The sequence below is a fragment of the Zychaea mexicana genome (assembly GCF_025766255.1).
Source record: "Zychaea mexicana strain RSA 1403 chromosome Unknown BDB00scaffold_130, whole genome shotgun sequence".
Classification (NCBI taxonomy): Eukaryota; Fungi; Mucoromycota; class Mucoromycetes; order Mucorales; family Lichtheimiaceae; genus Zychaea; species Zychaea mexicana.
The window spans coordinates 45,605-54,804 of record NW_026516793.1 but is presented as its reverse complement, the minus strand read 5'-3'; the positions used below and the strand labels follow the sequence as shown (position 1 = coordinate 54,804).

Genomic DNA, 9,200 nt, shown 5'->3' with positions numbered 1-9,200 from the left:
GGAAAAGGTAGAAAGGGTTCAGAAGAATAGGGTTGATATGCGGTAAAATACAAATAGACAGAATTCAGAAAATAAAAAGGAATCAGGGGTATGATGAACGCGAAATACAAATACACAGATACACGATTACAATAATGGCAAGTTCCACTTCCGATGTCAATTGTCAATCCACGAATATATGTCTGAAAACGCTTCATCTTTATTTTATCATGGGGTTAATCCCCTTTTATACACCTTGTCAACTAGGCGCACTCGGCCGAGAACGACGCCAGGCACAGAGGACACCGATCTCTATCAGGTAGTTTGGACGGAGTAGAAGACGGAAAAATAGGGAAATGGATATAGCAATGTCTATACGACGGATGGAAACATAAGAGAGGGAGTACGACGGAAAATAAGAGGGGCCATGAAATTACAGGGTCATGGTAACAAGGTGAGGGTAACGAGGGAAAAGGAAATGGAGAATAATATAAACTGCACAGGGCAGGTAGCATGAGTATGTGAGAGAGTATAATACGGAAAATAAGGACGGATAGTATAAGGGACAGGTCCCATTAAAAGAAGCATAAAGAAGAAATAATATTCGGCGCCTATGGCCGGCACGATTTAGAGTTGAAGGAATGTAAAATGATGCGAGAGGAAATGACACTAAGGGAAATAAGAAAAATAAAGGGAACTGACAGAAAGGGAAAAAGAAGTATGATAATCCCCGGATGGGGGGTGCGAGAAGAATTGTGGGGAGTTGGGGGGGAACCTGTGGATCGGATGACCATCACCGGCAGAAAGATCCGCCACCAAAATCGCCCATGATTGGCTGAAGCCAGAATTCGTTCGTCGGCAATGAATGAGGCCTAAAAGCTCCACACACTTCGTGTCACAATGCATTATCTCGGATAGTATAGTGGTCAGTATCCCCGCCTGTCACGCGGGAGACCCGGGTTCAATTCCCGGTCCGAGAGAATAATGTAACAATATTAGCTAGATATCTCATTTTTAACTATTGTTATGTGTCGTGCTACTTTTTGGCAGATCAGTCCATAGCCAATGAGAAGAGAGAGGAACAAAAGGGAAACAAAAGAATAAAGAGAAGATGATTGATACTATTTATTGTTTGTGATGAGGAGGGATATTTATATGTTTTGTCTAAGCTACTGCAGTAATGATGGATGATAATATAGTATACAATTGTGTTAACAACGATGACAAAGAGTAGCTATGCAGTAGTGTGAGCTGAGTAATGATGTAATAGTCGACTGTGCGACGAGAGGAAGAAGTTATAGCTGCGGATTGTGTGACTAAAGAAGTATTCCACCAAACGGGGGCAAGAGAGCCAAAAAAGGTAAAAGGAATTACTAGCCATTTCTGGCTACGACAATATCCTCTCCCTAGATTGTTGTTCATCCTCGAACAATACAGCAACATGACCAGTAGCTTGGAGGTATCGGCGTTCAGCAGCACAGGCAGCAGTGGGATCATATCATAGATCTGACGAAACTATAGAATTTACATGGATGGGACGTAACCAGTCAGTATGGACCCAGGAGGAATACGTTTGGCCATGCAGGTCTTGTAACTAGTAAATATTGGTCGCTAGGTTGGTATCAATGATCTTGAATGGATCCTTCCAGTTGAACTCCAGGCTTAACTTATTTTCATGACACATGAGAATGTGGTCGCCCACGGAAAATTATTGGGGTTTCAAGATGGCATCCCAATGGGCATTATCCTTGGCAGCATATTCTTATAGGCGGCTAGCAGCAAGAGCGCGTGCCTCATACAAGCAACGAACTTCAGGTACACCGCACAAAAAACCAAATGTCAAGTGGTTGGAAAACAGCTTGACATGTGGTGGCAAGCTATTGGGGTACTAAGTAAAAAATTAACCAGGTTGCATAGACTAAATTCAGTAGATATGCACTATTTGCCTGATCTGCATTTAAGGCTATACTATACCAGTAAATGAAAAGCGCGCTAATGCATGAGTGTGTTAAGAGCAATGCTATGGTTTTGGTTACTTTGCTTTCAGGAATTAGATGATAGGGGGTCACATCCGCACCTTTTTTTTACAATTTCATCTTACCCATGTAAACATCCCCTATAAACAGGGCTTGCAGCAGCAACTCTGTCCCCGATTCTATGCAAAATGACACATCTTACCGCTCTTCAGGTTGAAGAAAAGCTTGTATAATATTGTATGCTGTATATGTATCTACATTATATATATTTTTTAAAATGACGTTTATCTATGAGCACAACGCAATAATGCGGTGGATGTATAAACATAATATGTAACACAGTATAGAAGGATTTCTTGATCCTGTAGCAACAGGAGTAAAGAAACGAAAACTAACTACTTCAGAAGCCATTAAGGGACAACCGCAGGGGTGACTTTTAGAAAAGAAAAAAAATAAAAAAAGGAATTGTCTCAAATTGTTGTTCTTTGTCTAATTTGCATTCCCATCATAGTTTATAATCTAGAAAGGTCGAATGCTTTTGTCTGCAATGTACCAGAAGTAGCAATCTCAGTTCTCGCAAGGTTACTCATATACAACGAGAGCAGCACATTAAGTATGCTGTAAATTCTGCTAGAGAAAGAATATCGCACAATGGTATATTAATTTTCCAAGTGTTGACATTATTGTAGTAACCAGTTGATTCATGAATACAGTAAGCACCATCTATCATAGCCACTTTTGAAGGCGAACAGCCTTTCCTGTCTGAAGCATCAGATAACATGGATATTGCCGAAATGGAAGTTGGTGATGACATTCCAAATGAGCCTTCCACTTCCCGTTCTCTTAGTATGTCGAGATAATTGATTGATAATAGCAAGAGGATAAGGTAACTTATTATTAGGCGTATAGCTATTCATGATATTGATGCTGTTGAGTCATCTCCTTCTTCCTCTCCTGGTATGTTGAGATAATTAAAGGATAATGTCAAGGAAGTGCATATATGATTTATTGCTGAATGGTTGGATGGTATATAGTAGCTACTGCTGGTCATCGTTTGTCGTTCTCTGACGAGGAACATTGTCTTTGGAGTGGAGGAAAACAGAGACAGTACTGGCGGCAATGATCGTTTGCTTAATGTCGAGGATGTTGAATGGGAGGTCAAAGCAGACAATGTGAATGTAGATGAGACAGCCAGCATTGACGAACAAGGTGTGTGCCGTTTTTTAAAAGCCCATTTTTATTTCACTCATTCAAAGTTTCTCATACCTTTCTGAAGATGCTGCTTACCTTCATCCACAAACAACTGTGCTTCCAGGATATTCTCATCCCTGCGTTCTTGTCCTTGCTTTCTTTGTTCTGTTCTAGTTGCACTTCCTCTCTGAGCGAATGTCGAGCACACTTATCGAGTTCTGTGTAATCCTGCTCGTACTTCCACTTCCATCTTCTGACCGTCTTCCTCTCTCTCTTGCCACATTGCGCCATATCACCACCATCGCTACCCAAATCGATTCTTTACGACGTTATGGAAGCACAAGCACACCGAGTTTTTGTCAACAACCGGTAAAAAAAAATCAAGACCATATGCATTATAGGTCAGCTCCATAGGAGTAAAGAAGCACGATCACGTCGAGGTGCTCATGCACAGGTTGTTGTACCAGTCAGGGGATTGAGGCGAGCCTATATCTTAGCCATGCAAGATTGAGTACTTCTTTCGCCATGAGTTGAGAGTCAACAGCTAGCTGAAAGAGCACATTTTTGCTTATATTAAATGTTGCAGCATTTACAGCAGCAATGAGCCGCTCTTTGTTGATAGTTACCTAGAGACATTGCGAAGTCACTTTCTTGCTGAGGACATGGACTGCATCGTGCTGGTTCATCGTCTATATAGGCAGATGGCAGTTGTAAAGTATGGTAATCAAACACGTGCCAGTGGTAGAACTGTTGTAATTCCGTTGCCGAACAAGATGTTGGCATAAATCCAACAGTAGGAGCAGTGCCGCAAATCTTTATTGGGTTGAGGATAGTTCTATCTGGTGCTTGATCAGGGTCATTTTTTCTTTTGGTATTACAGCTACTGTAGTTATATTCCGCATCGATCTATCTCTCTATTTATCACACCTCTTTCTATTTCTTTTCACTTTACTTCCTCCCTTCTTGATGCAACACACCACTCTCTCAAAAATTCGTAATTACAGGTTCATGAAGCACTTTTTACTCTTGTCGTGGTCAAACTACTTTCAACATTTATTGCTTTATCTAATACTACTTTATTTTGGGTATTCTTATAGCTCTGGACGCGATCATCTGTTCTCCTATCCAACAGTGTAGGCGGCGTCATCATAGGACAAAGATTGTAAGTTCTTCATTCTTTCTATCTTATACTCTTCTTTTTTTTGGTCTTTTTGACTAACAGCCTTATAACCACCTTACTACCACTGCTGCTACGATCTCCTGTGCCAAACATCTAACTGGATCCTCTATACACTTGCTCAATCTCACGTCATTCCTAGTGTTGCTGTGATGGTGGTCAGTGCTGCCACACTTTATATGGCGCTTTTAGAAAAATGTAACACTTCTATATTCACTTTGACCTAGTTGTAGTACGAACTTTTTGAGTGGATCGTTGGTCATCAACACACACAGCATTGTTGCGATTCACTCTTGTATTTTTTAGCCCCTTTACCAGCTAAAGATTGTATGCATATTCACACACACACACACACACATAGAAGGCTCTCTCTGCTTTTGCTTTTATATTTTTTGCTCCCGTAATTTTGTTTTGCTACTTTAGTAATATTGAAATAAATAAAATTCGGTTGCTTATAACCATACCATCATAATCATCACTAGTATATAAAAGTTGATACCTACTGCGGTCATTTTATTCGTTTGGTATATGCACAAAAAATAACATGCTAAGATATGCTATGCAGACCTCTGTCAGCTTAATACAGCTCTAGTATGGAAAATAAGAACGAATAGAAATATAAGGGATGGGTCCCATTAAAAGAAGCATAAAGAAGAAATAATATTCAGCGCCTATGGCTGGCACGATTTAGAGTTGAAGGAACATAAAATGACGCGAGAGGAAATGACAGAATTATTTACAGAAAAAGAGCTAAGGGAAATAAGAAAAATAAAGGGAACTGATAGAAAGGGAAAAAGAAGTATGATAATCCCCGGATTAGGGGTGTGAGAAGAATTATGGGGAGTTAAGGGGGGGAACCTGTGGATCAGATGACCATCGCCGGCAGAAAGATCCGCCACCGAAATCGCCTATGATTGGTTGAAGCCAGAATTCGTTTGTCGGAAATGAATGCGGCCGGAACACTCCACATACTTCGTGCCAATAATATATTGGGGATGTAGCTCAAATGGTAGAGCGCTCGCTTAGCATGCGAGAGGTACTGAGATCGATGCTCAGCTTCTCCAGTTACTACTGAGCTTGTTCAATTAGCTGTAACATTTAGTTTTGTGATTAAGTGTCGAATTCTTTTGGCAGGTCAGTTCTGTAGCCAATAGAAAGAGAGTGTAAAAGATGACTTCGAAGATGATCCTTTATTGTATATACTGAGGAAGGGTATTTATATGTTTTGTCTAAAGTAATACGAAAATGATGAATACTACGATGAATGCAAGATATAGTGGATAACGTATATAAGGTCGGCTGTGCGACAGAAGAAGATAGAAAGAATAGCTGTAGCTAATGTTGGATAGTGGATTGAGCTCTAGCGAGTGAATGGAAGAATTAGGAAGAAGTAGCTATAGAATAACAGCGAAGGGATGATTGAGTTACAATATGAAGGAACAGAAACAGGTAGAAGAAATGGCTATGAAATACAGCATTTTGCATTTGAAACTATAAAATTTCTAGGGGGCGTAATATAGAGATGAACACTGGTGCGAAATACTGTATTTGATTCGTTGGAGAATAGAAATGATTTGTGATAAACAGACTCTCCCTGGTGAGAAATTAAGGGCGTCTAATGGCTCACTTCCTTTTTTTCCATGGGCGATGGATGCTGTCTAAGAACGCATCAGGCTTATTTTCATAGTATGAATCAATCTTATTCATCACAACAAAATTTCATTAAACAGAGGTCTTGCCTCACAGCTAACTTCCTTTTCCCAGTGGGCGATGGAGGGCATTCAACAGCGCACCGCGCTTACTTCCCTGACACCAATCGAGCTTTTCCATCCATAACAACAAGACATTCAATAAACAGCGTGACATGTTCCACTAGTACGCAGCCAATTTTTAGAGCTTCAAATCTATTTTGTGACAAGGCTTTCTGAATCTACAGTAGATCAATTCCTTCCTGCATCTCATTCTTTTTTTTTTCGTTCAACAGGTAAACTCGCATTGCTGGCCATACCAGCTGTACTGCTATAGTTCAAGCATGAAGACTGAAAATTTTAGCAAGTACACAAGTGATGTATATGACCTGATGCATTTCATCATAGAATTTATTCATTAGCTGGTGAGAGTGATTGCTCTGTAACAACTGCACACTGTACAAAATGTTCTAATAGGTGGACAGATCATTTTTCTCTGGTATGGCCTACTCGAACATTGTAGCAAGCTAAAATCACTTTTAATACGAAGCTTCCCGAAGCAGGCGTGCTGTATGTAGCACCTTTGAGTGGTGAATTTATTATGTGGAAGGAAGATAGGAAGTCTGAGAGTGAGGATCTCTGATTTATATGTAGAATCAACTCTACTACAGCAGAAGAGTGATAATACGAACGTGATTTACTGTAACCAACGTCCACGTCTAGCTACACTATCGTTCTAACGGCATAATTATACTGTTCCAAAGCGTGTTTTATATAATCTTAAGGGTGAAATGTATTGGTATTACAGTAAAAGTAGTAAAAGGAAGAGGACTAAAATCAGGGCTATACCTATATAATAGACTGCTTTGCTAGGCATGCAGGAAAGTAGGATTGCGAGTGATCGACCCAGTGTTGGCAATTGGTTTCGGTCACTGTAAATGCTGCTTTTTCGATTCGTCCAATAAGGTCATCTTCAGTTGTCAGCGGTTTTTTTGTAACATGGCCCTTGATCTTTGACCAGCATTCTTCGATGGGATTTAAAAATGGTGAATATGTAGGGACAAAAATTATGCGATGGCCGCCTCTTTCAATTGCTTCTTCGATCTTGTCCCACTTGTGGATCCTTGCGTTGTCCATAACTAGGCACATGTTTCGAAAGCCCAACTCCTCCAGAATGTCCACCAAATCGTTAATGAAATCCAAAAAATGATCGCGTGTTGTACCATGGGCTGTTCTTTTTTGTTTACGAGATGACTCTGGTGTCGTTTACTTGTATTCTTCTGGTGGTGCATGCCTTGAAAGCAATATAACGCCTTTGCTCGACATAGCGCCAATAATACTGACGTTGATGGATCGCAGTGCTGGGACAGCAACAGCTGCTGGAGTGCCTATCTTTGACCAAGCTGAAGGACGTGCGTATGCCTTCGAGAACCCACACTCGTCAATGAAGACACAATTTGTACTATAAGCGATTCCCTAGGTTTTTAGGTCAGCAACAAAGGCAGCTCGCTCGTCAAGGCCCCTGGTGGAATTACAGTCGGCAGGTATTCTTTTAGTGCGCTTCAAGGAGTATTTGAGTTTTTCTGTAATATGCCGATATACAGCACTTTCACTAATAGTAAGATCTTCAATATAATTTAAGCGATGTAGACTATGCAACAAGTTTACTTATACATTCCGTTGATATTTTGCTAACAAACCATTAAAAGTACTGTATAGTTTTCATGCACGTCCTTCACAGCTATAGTGGGACACTGGTCAATCTTGGCTTTGATAAAAGCGGAATGTAGGCCGTTCAGCTTCTTGTTGTTTCCTCGTTCAACATCGGTTGCTGGTAGATATCCAGGGAGCACCTTTCTGTCGTTTGCTGCTTCCTTTATGATGTTGTATGCCGACGCTTGTACAATACCAGCCTTTGCAGCAGCTGTACGAACCGGATCACCTCGGTCGATATGGAGATTGACGAGTTGACCGACTTGGCGTGCAGAATATTTATAACGCGTCCATGTATAGTTGACTGGCTCTGAAGTCATGATGATATCGTCGTCAAATGTTGGTGCTTCATCGATGTCCATGTTACCAGCTTCGCCTGCGTCACCATCCTCAGGGACAACAGTCATCCTGTACACGGTACGAACACATAAATCTGCCTCGGTTTCTGGGCCGTCGCGCACGTAGTAATCACCATCTGGTTGATAGTGATACATAGTGATAGTAGACTGTGAATCAGTAGCGACGGTGGCAGGTTGTTCTTGTTGCATGTTGTGATCCTTAATATTAACGATAACGAGTTGTTTAGAAAAATAGATAGAAGTGAAGAGTTGTGTATGTTCAAATGAGAAAAAGAGAGACTATATATATCAACTATAAAAAGTGCAAGCCACTTTGGCCAAGAACATAGCGTTGGCCATGTAAATAAGCCAGTAATGTGTATATGGTATGCACCTACCAGTCACTTGCAGCAAAATTGAACTTCTATGTAGTAGTTCATCTGCAGTAATAGGATCACGTTCGTATCATTTCATGGTCACTATCTTAATTTGTTGCCACTAGGAACAATGAGAATAATTGGATGAATATATTTTGTTACAGTGCTATTAGAACACATACACACTCAATCTAAAAATACAACAGCGTATTTTATAGAGGGAAAATCATAAATAGTATATGGGTATTGATCACAATTATATACATGGGTGGCACAAGCAGCGTTGTGCTGCAAGTGCTACATGCGCACAGACATGGTCGTTAAATATGAGTCTAAAAATTTCTGGAAGACTTTTACAACTATGGATAATAGAGATATGTACATCATAATAAATAAGATTAAGATGGAAGCCATAAAATATAAACAGATCATCAATCAAAGGGGGTGCTCAGATGGTATGAAAAAGGGGGTGATAGATTTGCTACATACACTGTCTATGCCATACTGTTTTTGTTACCTTACGATTTTCATGATTTGATACTAGGGGTCGCAATTGGATGGGTCGGGTCGGGTCAAGGGTCTGACCCGTTGACCCACAGGTCAAGAAAACACTGACCCGACCCGACCCGTTTAACCTGACGGGTCAAAACTCGATTGACGGGTCACTACTGATTTTGATTTGGTGACAAAGGAGGTGTCAATCAACCTAAGCTTGAGCACTGGAAGTGCAAAACTACATGTATACAGAGCTCTCTAAGATG

General features: G+C 40.6%; 2 non-coding genes across 2 annotated transcripts; both read left to right on the top strand.

Annotated features, from left to right (window-relative positions):
- Window positions 1-887: 887 nt before the first annotated feature.
- BDB00DRAFT_t113 lies at window positions 888-959 on the top strand. The gene has a single exon. It is a non-coding gene; the product is annotated as a tRNA-Asp (tRNA).
- A 4,355-nt stretch (window positions 960-5,314) lies between these two features.
- On the top strand, window positions 5,315-5,387 carry BDB00DRAFT_t114. Its single transcript has one exon. It is a non-coding gene; the product is annotated as a tRNA-Ala (tRNA).
- Window positions 5,388-9,200: the final 3,813 nt, after the last annotated feature.